Raw genomic sequence first — 12,977 nt, forward strand, 5'->3', positions numbered from 1 at the left:
CAGTCACTGTGACAAAAACAGCACTTTAAAGACCTTATTGTCTACTCTAAACTTTTTTACTATAGCTGTCTTTTTATTGCAGCAGTTTTTATTGCATTATTTTTTATTCCAGACCATTATATACTGTGACTTTGTCTCCAAGATACTCACCACAGAGCATTTTATTAGTATTTTATTTTTATTTTTCATTTTTATTTACATCATTTTATATTGTCACCTCGAGTGGTATTACTCACACAGTACCCTCATAACCATATATACCCAAACATAAAATAACCTAACATCATATTACTAATATAAATAAATATTTAATTGAACCCAAATAGAGTGTGCCTGCTTAATTTCTTTCTTTCTATGATTACATGCCCCTGACTGGGTGAGTCAGTTCAAGCAGCCCGCACCTCTAACATTTACCCAAGTGGTAGAGCCGTCTATTTCACTCTAACTGCTCATGTATGGATATATATACTGGTTTTAGGGGGTATTGTTCATCCACACTTGTCTGCATTTATAGGAGTTTGTGATTTTGAGGCCGTGCGGTGCACACCTTGGCTGGCAGCAGCCTTTTTGTTTGGAGTTACGCTGCTATTACATGCAGAGATCTCCTCCTCAGTATAGGGAGGAGTGATTGTCATACCTCTTCCCTATACTGAATCACTGTTTGCTGGCAGCAGATTAGATTAGACCACAATTTGCCGCCTGCAAAGGATGATTTTTTTAAACTGTCAAAAGATGTGAATTGCCCGATGAATGAGCAGGATTATTATTGCACTTATACTTATACACTAGAGAAAAATGAAAGAACACCTGGAAAGCTTAATGTGATTGAGTTGAGACTGACAAAGTATAAACTGCTAGAGATGCTCGGTCAATGATCACACAAACAAGGTGGGGCACCTTTTATTTTGGGTTCTGCAGCAGAGTATATGTTGAGGCAGGGTCATATTAATACTAGGTGGCATCTCCCCTTTTTGCGATAAAGGCTGCCACGCATGGAAAGGATCATACAGATGCTAGAGATTCTCTTATGCTAGATCATACCAAGCTCTTCAAGCTTGGACCCGTAGCTCAGCCAAGGTAGCTGTTGGTTACTGTGCAAGGGAGATTTTTCGCTCCATCCAGTCCCAGACATTAACGATGAGAGAGACATCTGGCGATCAAGCTGGTCAGGGGAGCTGATGGATATCATGAAGAGCATGTTGTGTAGCGTGGGCAGTGTGTGGGAAGGTGTTATCATGTAGGAACACCAGATATCCTAAGAAAAGGGTGTAGGATTGGTTCCATGATGTACTGGACAAACCAAAGGCTGGTCAGTGTTCCTTCCAGAAATGTAAGATTAAACTCACCGGTAATCACTTTTCAATGAGCCCATGGACAGCACCCTTGAGAGACCGCCTCCATCCAGGACAGGAAACAGGAACTTTCGTGGAGAGCTCTTAAGGAGGAGCATGGCCCCAAGACCACTAGTTAATTGCGAGAACTTGTCCTAGAACACACTCTTACAGAATTATTTTTTAGACATATATATATCTATATATACAAATATAAACATACATGTATATGTATATATATATATATATATATATATATATACACACAGTACAGACCAAAAGTTTGGACACACCTTCTCATTCAAAGAGTTTTCTTTATTTTCATGACTATGAAAATTGTAGATTCACACCGAAGGCATCAAAACTATGAATTAACACATGTGGAATTATATACATAACAAAAAAGTGTGAAACAACTGAAAATATGTCATATTCTAGGTTCTTCAAAGTAGCCACCTTTTGCTTTGATTACTGCTGAAAATGGGGTTGGGACCATCAGTTGCGTTGTGGAGAAGTCAGGTGGATACACAGCTTATAGTTCTACTGAATAGACTGTTAGAATTTGTATTATGGCAAGAAGAAAAGCAGCTAAGTAAAGAAAAACGAGTGGCCATCATTACTTTAAGAAATAAAAAGTCAGTCAGTCCGAAAAATTGGGAAAACTTTGAAAGTGTCCCCAAGTGCAGTCACAAAAACCATCAAGCACTACAAAGAAACTGGCTCACATGTGGACCGCCCCAGGAAAGGAAGACCAAGAGTCACCTCTGCTGCGGAGGATAAGTTCATCCGAGTCACCAGCCTCAGAAATCGCAGGTTAACAGCAGCTCAGATTAGAGACCAGGTCAATGCCACACAGAGTTCTAGCAGCAGACACATCTCTAAAACAACTGTTAAGAGGAGACTGTGTGAATCAGGCCTTTATGGTAGAATATCTGCTAGGAAACCACTGCTAAAGGACAGGCAACAAGCAGAAGAGACTTGTTTGGGCTAAAGAACACAAGGAATGGATATTAGACCAGTGGAAATCTGTGCTTTGGTCTGATGAGTCCAAATTTGAGATCTTTGGTTCCAACCACTGTGTCTTTGTGCGACGCAGAAAAGGTGAACGGATGGACTCTACATGCCTGGTTCCCACCGTGAAGCATGGAGGAGGAGGTGTGATGGTGTGGGGGTGCTTGGCTGGTGACACTGTTGGGGATTTATTCAAAATTAAAGGCATACTGAACCAGCATGGCTACCACAGCATCTTGCAGCGGCATGCTATTCCCTCTGGTTTGCGTTTAGTTGGACCATCATTTAATTTTCAACAGGACAATGACCCCAAACACACCTCCAGGCTGTGTAAGGGCTATTTGACCATGAAGGAGAGTGATGGGGTGCTGCGCCAGATGACCTGGCCTCCACAGTCACCGGACCTGAACCCAATCGAGATGGTTTGGGGTGAGCTGGACCGTAGAGTGAAGGCAAAAGGGCTAACAAGTGCTAAGCATCTCTGGGAACTCCTTCAAGACTGTTGGAAGACCATTTCAGGTGACTACCTCTTGAAGCTCATCAAGAGAATGCCAAGAGTGTGCAAAGCAGTAATCAAAGCAAAAGGTGGCTACTTTGAAGAACCTAGAATATGCCATATTTTCAGTTGATTCACACTTTTTTGTTATGTATATACAAACCAGATTCCAAAAAAGTTGGGACACTACAAATCGTTAATAAAAACTGAATGCAATGATGTGGAGGTGCCAACTTCTAATATTTTATTCAGAATAGAACATAAATCACGGAACAAAAGTTTAAACTGAGAAAAGGTACCATTTTAAGGGAAAAATATGTTGAATCAGAATTTCATGGTGTCAACAAATCCCCAAAAAGTTGGGACAAGGCCATTTTCACCACTGTGTGGCATCTCCCCTTCTTCTTACAACACTCAACAGACGTCTGGGGACCGAGGAGACCAGTTTCTCAAGTTCAGAAATAGGAATGCTCTCCCATTCTTGTCTAATACAGGCCTCTAACTGTTCAATCGTCTTGGGCCTTCTTTGTTGCACCTTCCTCTTTATGATGCGCCAAATGTTCTCTATAGGTGAAAGATCTGGACTGCAGACTGGCAATTTCAGTACCCGGATCCTTCTCCTACGCAGCCATGATGTTGTGATTGATGCAGGATTTGGTCTGGCATTATCTTGTTCAAAAATGCAGGGTCTTCCCTGAAAGAGATGACGTCTGGATGGGAGCATATGTTGTTCTAGAACCTGAATATATTTTTCTGCATTGATGGTGCCTTTCCAGACATGCAAGCTGCCCATGCCACACGCACTCATGCAACCCCATACCATCAGAGATGCAGGCTTCTGAACTGAGTGTTGATAACAACTTGGGTTGTCCTTGTCCTCTTTGGTCCGGATGACATGGTGTCCCAGATTTCCAAAAAGAACTTCGAATCGTGACTCGTCTGACCACAGAACAGTCTTCCATTTTGCCACACTCCATTTTAAATGATCCCTGGCCCAGTGAAAAGGCCTGAGCTTGTGGATCTTGCTTAGAAACGGCTTCTTCTTTGCACTGTAGAGTTTCAGCTGGCAACGGCGGATGGCACGGTGGATTGTGTTCACTGACAATGGTTTTTGGAAGTATTCCTGAGCCCAGTCTGTGATTTCCTTTACAGTAGCATTCCTGTTTGTGGTGCAGTGTCGTTTAAGGGCCCGGAGATCACGGGCATCCAGTATGGTTTTACGGCCTAAACCCTTACGCACAGAGATTGTTCCAGATTCTCTGAATCTTCGGATGATGTTATGCACAGTTGATGATGATAGATGCACAGTCTTTGCAATTTTTCGCTGGGTAACACCTTTCTGATATTGCTCCACTATCTTTCTGCGCAACATTGTGGGAATTGGTGATCCTCTACCCATCTTGGCTTCTGAGAGACACTGCCACTCTGAGAAGCTCTTTTTATACCCAATCATGTTGCCAATTGACCTAATTAGTGTTAATTGGTCTTCCAGCTCTTCGTTATGCTCAAATTTACTTTTTCCAGCCTCTTATTGCTACTTGTCCCAACTTTTTTGGGATTTGTTGACACCGTGAAAATTTGAATCAACGTATTTTTTCTTTAAAATGATACATTTACTCGGATTAAACGTTTGATCTGTCATCCACGTTCTATTACAAATAAAATATTGATATTTGCCATCTCCACATCATTGCATTCAGTTTTTATTCACAATTTGTTTAGTGTCCCAACTTTTTCGGAATCCGGTTTGTAATTCCACATGTGTTAATTCATAGTTTTGATGCCTTCAGTGTGAATCTACAATTTTTATAGTCATGAAAATAAAGAAAACTCTTTGAATGAGAAGGTGTGTCCAAACTTTTGGTCTGTACTGTATATATATTTCCTTTTTTGGGGGGGAAAAATAAATATTATATCCATACAGGGTGGGAATAAATCCCGGGTGCTGTCATGGGCTCATGGAAAAGTGATTACTGGTGAGTGTAATCTTAAATTTCCCTTACGCCCATGACAGCACCCTTGAGAGACGACTAGAATAGAAATTCTTTTTTAGGGGGGGGGGGGGGGGGGACTACCGCCTGCAGGACTTTTCTACTGAAAGCTAGTTGTTCTCTAGAGCCTAGGTCTAGTCTGTAGTGACGAAAGAAGGTACAGGGTGACTGCCATGTGGCTGCTCTACAAATCTGTTCTAAGGGCTTTCTGCCCAAGAGGTGGAAACTGATTTAGTGGAATGAGCACCAAAACCCTTCGGGGGAGTCTTTCCGGCTGAAGAATAGGCCAAAGTAATGGCGCTCATAATCCATCTGGAAAGAGATTTAGTAGAGGCTGCGAGACCCTTATTTTTTCCACTAAATTGAATGAAAAGCTTAGAGGTTTTCCTCCATTGACTAGTAACGTCCAGATAATGGGATAGGCATCTTTTTACATCCAAGCAATGGAGCTTCTTCTCCTTTTCATTGCTCGGATTTTGGCACAGGGAAGGAAGGATAATGTCCTGTGTTCTATGGAACATAGAAACCACTTTCGGTAGAAAGGAAGGGTCTGGCTTAATGAGCACCCTGTCATCTAAGATGTTCGTATAAGGTGGAGAAATAGAAAAGGCTGAAATTTCACCGACCCTCCTGGCTGAGGTGATTGCCACGAGGAAGGCAGTTTTGAAGGACAAGAGTCTTATGGGCAATTCTTGTAATGGTTCAAAAGGAGGCTCCATGAGGCTAGTGAGGACTAAGTTGAGGTCCCAGGGGGGAACTGAAGGGCCAAGTATTGGTCTAAGTCTGCTGATGGCTTTGAAAAATCTACTAACCCAGGGGTGGTTAGCGATGGGGGAATCAAAAAAGGCACTTAGAGCGGATACCTGTACCTTGAGAGTACTTGGCCTCAGATTCTTTTCATGACCGGCTTGCAGGAAATCTAAGATCTTACACATAGGCGGAGGGTTTAAAGGATTCACCGGATCCTTGGCAAACTTCTGGAAGGTGTTCCAAATTCTGCAGGATAGCAAGGTGGAAACTACTTTCTTGGAGAGGCCTCTACTTTCTAGGATTTCCCCCTCAAGAGCCATGCCGTTAGATGTAACTGCCTCACGCTCGGATGGATGACAGGTCCTTGAGACAGAAGATCTTGCCTCTCCGGGAGAATCCAAGGGTCTGCCAGGGATAGTTTCCTTAACCAGGTGAACCAGGTTATTCGGGGCCAAAATGGAGCAATTAGGATCACTCTTGTTCGTTCTTGCCTTAACTTTTGGAGGAACCTTGGAAATAGTCTTAGTGAGGAAAGGCGTAGAGGAGCTGGTTCGGCCAATGGAGGGAGAAGGCATCTTTCCCCGTTGGTGAATCTCTCGCGCTGAGGGAAAAGAAAATACATTTTCTGTTTTCCCTGGTAGCAAATAAGTCCAGATGTGGATGACCCCAGAGTTAAGTTATTTGATGACCATTTGATTTAGACACCATTCCCCTTGGTCTAGTGTGTTTCTGCTCAAGAAATCTGCTACCTTGTTTTCCGTACCCTTTAGATGTACTGCCATAAGGGACGGAACACAAGGAATTATAAGGGAAAAAATGTCTGTGGCCAACTGCATAAGATTTTCTGATTTGGTTCCTCCTTGTCTGTTCAGATAGGAGACAACTGTGGCATTGTCCGAAAAAACTTTTATAGCCTTTCCCTGAAGTAGAGGAAGAAATTATTTTAAGGCGAGAAGAACCGCTCTCAGCTCTCTCATGTTTTGAGAGTCTAGACTCTCTTCTTCCTTCCAAACGCCTTGCCGCAGGTACCCCTGGCAACAGGCCCCCAGCCGAAAGGACTTGCGTCGGTGGTAAGGTTTACAAAATTCTGTTGGTTCCAAGGGAGCCCCTGGGACAGATTCACAGGATTCAGCCACCAGCGAAAAGATTGAATCACCTGGGGGGCGAGTGTGAGAGGTGTATTTAGTGGGCGGAGGGCACCCTGCCATTCCTTCAGGATTTGCTCCAACTGACCGCTGGTATAGTAGAAGTCATTCTGCCCAACACCGCCATTGCTTGCCTGATAGTAGTTTTTTTTGTAGATATCAGAGACTGAACTCCCTGTGTTAATTTCTGAATCTTGTCTTGGGGAAGGATACAGAGTAAATTCTGCAAGTTCAGGATCATTCCTAGAAAGACACGTTCTTGGGAGGGTATTAGATGTGATTTCCCCCAGTTTATTTGCCAGCCGAGTTCTTCTAGGATCTACACCACTTCTTTGACATACAACTCGAGAAGGTTCTTTGACTCCGCTAACACCAAGAGATCGTCTAGATAAGGAATTACCAGAATGTCTCTTTCTCTTATATGAGCCATGACCTCTGCCATGACTTTCGTGAATAGCCTGGGAGCCTGAGAAATTCCGAAAGGAAGGGCCGTATATTGTAGGTGATGAATGTGACCTTCTATTGAAACTGCGACTCTGAGAAATTTTTGACAGTCTGCATGAATAGGGATGTGGTAGTATGCATCTCTTATGTCTATTGTAGCCATAAAACAGCCCCCGAAAAGATGTTTCAAAACTGACTGGATTGACTCCATTCTGAACTTTTTGTAAGAGAGAAACTGATTTAGATTTAGAAGTTTATGATGGTTCTGAATGTTCCATCTGGTTTGGGAACCAGAAAAAGGGAAGAGTAGAAGCCCCTGCCTTTCTTTGACTATGGCACTGGGACCAGAGCATTTTTTCGTAGCAAAGATGCAATCTCCTGTTGTAAAGCTAGATTTTTTTCCGAATTTCCTAGGAAATATGTGATTTTGAATCTGTCCAGTGGGCGAGAGACAAACTCTAGGCAAAACCCTTCCCTTATGATGCTTAAAATCCAGGGGCTTGAGGAGATTTTCTCCCAAGCATGATGGAAGTGAGTAAGTCTGCTCCCACAGGAGAGAAACCGTCATTGCTGAGTGGGTTTAGAAGCTGAAGAAGATTGGGAACCGAACAAGAAACCCTTGCCTTTCCTATTCTTATTGTCTGCTCTGAAGTCTTTTCTCTGTCCTTTATAAAAATCCTTTTTGTTCTTACGAAAAAACCACTGTTTCCTGGGGGGTCTGGAGACAGGGAATCCTTTTTTATTGTCTGAAGCCTTATCTTAAAGGTCGTCTAAAACGGAACCAAAAAGATAATCGCCCTGACAAGGAATTGCACAAAGTTTATTTTTTGATCCAGTGTCTCCCAACCACCCTTTGAGCCAAATAGCTTCCCTGGCTGAATTAGAGAGTGCAGCTGACTTAGCGTTCAATTTCAACGCATCAGCTGAGGTGTCAGAAATGAAATCTACCGCTTTAAGTATAGTGGGAAAGGCGGTTAATAATTGATCTCTCAGAGTTTTATTTTGAATGTGAGATTCTAATTCCTGTAGCCATAACTTTAAAGACCTAGCAGTGGATGTGGTGGCAATATTTGGCTTAAAGGCTTGAGCTGAGGTCTCCCAGACCTTTTTGAGGTAAACCTCCGCTCACCTATCCATTGGGTCTTTAAGTGTGCCCTCGAACGGTAAGGCCCCATGCACACGACCGTTGTTCACGGCCGTGTGCGGGCCGTGTAACCGCGGCCTGGATCCCTCCTGAGAGCAGGAGCGCACGGCGTCACTGGTTGCTATGACGCCGTGCGCTCCCTGCTGCCGCCGCAATACAGTAATACACTGGTATGATCTATACCAGTGTATTACTGTACTGTGCCGGCAGCAGGGAGCGCACGGCGTCATAGCAACCAGTGACGCCGTGCGCTCCTGCTCTCAGGAGGGATCCAGGCCGCGGTTCCACGGCCCGCACGCGGCCGTGAACAACGGCCGTTTGCATGGGGCCTCAGGCTGATTTTTTTAAAAATTTCGCAACAGGTGCATCCAACTTAGGAGGCCTGTCCCAATTAACTGAGTCCGCCTCATCAAAACTATACTTCCTTTTCACATTTTTAGGGACAACATTTTTTATAATCAGGTTTTTTTCCATTCCTTTTGTATCAAAAATTTTATATTCTCATTCACGGGAAAAACTTTGAATTTTCTCTGACCTAGGTGGCCAAAGATGATATCCTGAACGGATTTCAGGTCTCTGGATTCACCTACCTTCATGGTAGCACGGATTGCTTTTAATAAAGCTTCCATATCATCCGGGGGAAAAAGTGGCCTGCCAGTGGACTCTTCGTCCTGCGACAAGTCTGAGCTATCTAGGATCTCCCCTGGTTCACTTTCTTCTGATGAATCTGAATCAGATATTTTATTAGCCATGCCTGGTCTGCCCGAGACTACGGAAGGGAGGCTCTTTTTGAAAATTTTCAAGGAATCAGAAACTTTTGACTTCACCATATCCCTAATATTCTGAAGTAGGGATGGGGACTCTTCTTCCACTACTTTCTCAACACAATGTTGACATAACAATTTTGTCCAAGAGGGTGCAAGCTTCTTTTTACAGACGGCACATTCCTTCCCTCTGGTTTTTGAGACCGCCTTTCTAGGCCCCTCTTTTATAAAAATCAAGACAAAGGGAAAGGACGTTTAGCATGACTAAAGAAAAAAAGGATGGGGAATGATCCCCCTTACCCCACCAGGAGTACCGGTCTGTTCTAATGACCCTCCTGCTGTTTAGCGTGCTGGGCACTCTCATCCTCCATGGCACTGTAGGATAGAGTGTAGTCCAGAAAAAGATCCGGGTTCTTAGTAGGCTGGCTGAGCTGCTTCTGACCGCAGCCCAGCCAGTAGCAGCAGCACGGCATAACCCGGACCCCAGAAGAGAGCGCCAGACTTTTCCACGAGCGGCTCCTAGAGGAGACTTACGCCGGGTCAGGTAACCCCTCTCCAGATCAAACTCAGGGGCCCTGCAGCCTAAATATTCTGCTCTCCACGAGACCATCCTATGTCTAGGACAGGAAACAGGAACTGGTGGTCTTGGGGCCATGCTCCTCCTTAAGAGCTCTCCACGAAAGTTCCCGTTTCCTGTCCTGGATGGAGGCGGTCTCTCAAGGGTGCTGTCATGGGCGTAAGGGAAATACCAGATGGGATCGGCCATGGTAGCTAATGGCGCCCCACACCATTACACCTGGTGTTGGTCTTGTGTGTCTCCGCATGGTGGCAACAGGCTCTCTCCAGTCCTCCTGCAAACTATAACGTGGCCATCATTAGTACCACGGCAGAACCTCCTTTCATCACGGAAACTGCAGGTGTTCCTGGTGATGATGATAGGTCACTAGCAAATGAGCTAGTGGAGTGTGTGAATGCAGTCCTGCTTCACTACAGAGGCTACTGCAGAACCAGTTTGTGATGCCGCGGCTGTCCTTTCAGATACATCTTGACAAGTATACGTGTATCCCACCTTTGACCAGTGTTGACACCACCGATGCACTGCAGAAACTTTTTGTCCAACTATTTCTAAATTAAATGATGGACCATCCAGTCCCACTATTCTGCCCTTTTCAAAGTCTGTCAATTGCACAAATGGTGCAAACCTTCGTCTAGCAGTCATAATGAACACTTCAACAACACTCAGTCAACAGTGCTGCAATAGAAAAGACAAAAAATAGTGTTGTCAGACAAAAAGTGATGCCAGACAAAAAAAAAGTCAGTTGAGTGTTTATGTATAAAGTAAGGATCTTAAAAACTTTGAGCACTACATGTAACACCCTCCAGCATTGCTGAATTATAAAATAGGCTTTTTATCTTAAAGAGGACCTTTCCTCTGTTTAGCCCTAGTCTAATTAGGGTTTTACCTTATAGGGCGGCCCCTATCGATGTCATCGCACATATTTTTTTTTTCGTCTGCAGTTGTTCCCTGTTGATTTCGGCGCCTTATATTCGAATTAGCTGACTTGGTTATACTAGGAGGAGACTGGAGCGGTTCTCTTCTCCCTGGCGGTGAGCATCCAATCAGAGCGCACCACTCATAACCAGGGAGAATGGAAAAAAAAAAAGAAAGTGCGATGACATCAGTGGGGGCCACCCTATAAGGTAAGACACTAATTAGACTAGGGTTAAACAGATTAAAGGTTCTCTTTAAAGGGGATGTGTCATCCGAAAATGAATTATTGTTTAAAGGGAACCTGTCACCAGGATTTTGTGCATAGAGCTGAGGACATGGGTTGCTAGATGGCCGCTAGCACATCTGCAATATCCAGTCCCCATAGCTCTGTGTGCTTTTATTGTGTAAAAAAAAAAAAAACTATTTGATACATGTGCAAATTAACGTGAGATGAGTCCTGTCCCTGACTCATCTCCTGGACAGGACTCATCTCAGGTTAATTTGCATATGTATCAAATCAGTTTTTTTTTTACACAATAAAGACACACAGAGCTATGGGGACTGGGTATTGCGGATGTGCTAGCGGCCATCTAGCAACCCATGTCCTCAGCTCTATACACAAAATCCCAGTGACAGGTTCCCTTTAAATCATTTCCTTAGGTAAACATGTTCTTAAAGATATTTCCATGACAATATTTTTCATTTTCCATGTCAATATCTAACCTAAAAAAGAAAAAAAACTTGTGTGGTTTTCAACTACCAAGCCTAATAATAGGCACCACTTCTTTGTTTGTACAGATCACTTTACTGCAGCCACTCACTTATAATTAGAAGCAGGACTACAATGACAGATATCACCTATATGCAGATAAACACAGGATCCACCATTTACAATAATTGATATCACAGCTTCTCTACTCCCTCCTAACAGAACATTCCTTGAAAACTCTCCCATAGAAGTCAATGAGGTCCCCTCCTTGTGTCTACTGCACATGGTGGCTGCTGTAAAGCATATCTCTAAATGCTGTTAAAAACAGATCAGGCAAGATGGCCGCCCCCATAATAATGTTCAGGAAACAGAATAAAAAATTCTGCAGTCAGAAGATAAAAGCATATTAGAAAAAAGGTAATTTGTTGCTATCTGGTTTTAACTGGCAGAAAAAAAAAATTGGTGATACATTAACTCCTAGTTTTTCCTTTTTTCATTTTCCCAATAGTGTATGATTGGTGTGATTACTAGTTTCATCAGTGACTGACTGTAGGTCAGTGGGAAAACAACAGAAATATGCGCTAATTTGGTCCATGCTGTGGACTAAACGCCCATTGAAGTCTAGAAGCCCGTGAAAACTACTGATACAACAATTTTTGTACAATCACTCAGAATTGAGAAAGCTCATTGGAAGAACGAGTGAAACGTTTTCAAGAAATCCACAGTACGTCCAGTTGCCTTGATTTATTCTTTACAGATATACCATGACCTGGATAAATGAGAACCTTCACAAACCTATACATATGTGGTATCATTGTAATCATACTGACCCAGAGAAGGAAGGACACATGTCAGTTTGGCAGCAAAGGGAACACTGTAGGGACAAAACCCGTAAAACTGTGAAGGAATTGCATTTTTGTTTCCAATTCCATCCCATTTTGAGTTTTTTCCCCCACTTCCCACTACGTTGTATGCCACATTAAGGCTAAATGTACACGATCAGGATTGTGTGCGGATTTGCGTGCTGAAAATCAGCACCGTAGGTCATGTACATTGTATTCTATGAGAATTTGAAATTCTCAATGCACACGATGCAGATTTTTTCCACACGGATTTTGACCTGCGATGCGGATTTTAAAATCCGCAGCATGTCAATTTATTTTATTTTTCCTGACCGGATTTTCTTCATTCACTTAGGAAAATCTGTACAAATTGATGCGGATTGACGGCACAGATTTGCCTGCGAACACCTGCGGATTTCAGTGCGGATTCTCCGCGCGTGAATCCTGAACGTGTGCGTGTACCCTAAATGGTGGCATTAGAAAGTACAACTTGTCCCGCAAAAAACAAGCCCTTATTAAGGATATGTGAACAGAAAAAGAAAAAAGTTATGGCTCAAGGAAGATAGGGAAGAAAAACGAAAAATCCTTTGGTATCCTAAGGGTTAATAAAACCGGTCACATATGGGCCACAAAAATCTGGTGACCGCAGCTCTACGGGTAACTTGGCTCATATAACGGAGGATAACCGGCTGTCACTGTTTAGCTAGACGAAATAAGAGAGGAATACCGAACCTTCTTCAGGACTGGCACTGCGTCCCTGCACTAACAGCTGCATTTCCAGACCCTTATCCCTTTCCACGCATAGCTCGGCAGATATCCCACATATTTCAGTCCGTCTACGAGGCTTCTCCAATCCTA

The 12,977-nt window shown here is 43.3% G+C and overlaps 1 protein-coding gene across 3 annotated transcripts in view; it reads right to left on the reverse strand.

The window, feature by feature from the left end:
- The window catches only part of LOC122940052 (gastrula zinc finger protein XlCGF26.1-like), a 33,112-nt gene extending 20,143 nt beyond the window's left edge, over positions 1–12,969 (reverse strand). For 2 of the 3 annotated variants that reach the window (XM_044296368.1, XM_044296366.1), the window contains exon 1: positions 12,852–12,969. The gene's annotated coding sequence lies outside the window, so the exon portion shown is untranslated. Of the gene's footprint in view, positions 1–1,346; positions 1,487–12,851 lie in introns of all 3 variants that reach the window. The other variant, XM_044296367.1, reaches the window with a different exon arrangement.
- Between the last annotated feature and the right edge of the window lie 8 nt (positions 12,970–12,977).

Source organism: Bufo gargarizans, chromosome 6, assembly GCF_014858855.1.
Source record: "Bufo gargarizans isolate SCDJY-AF-19 chromosome 6, ASM1485885v1, whole genome shotgun sequence".
In the NCBI taxonomy this organism is placed as follows: Eukaryota; Metazoa; Chordata; class Amphibia; order Anura; family Bufonidae; genus Bufo; species Bufo gargarizans.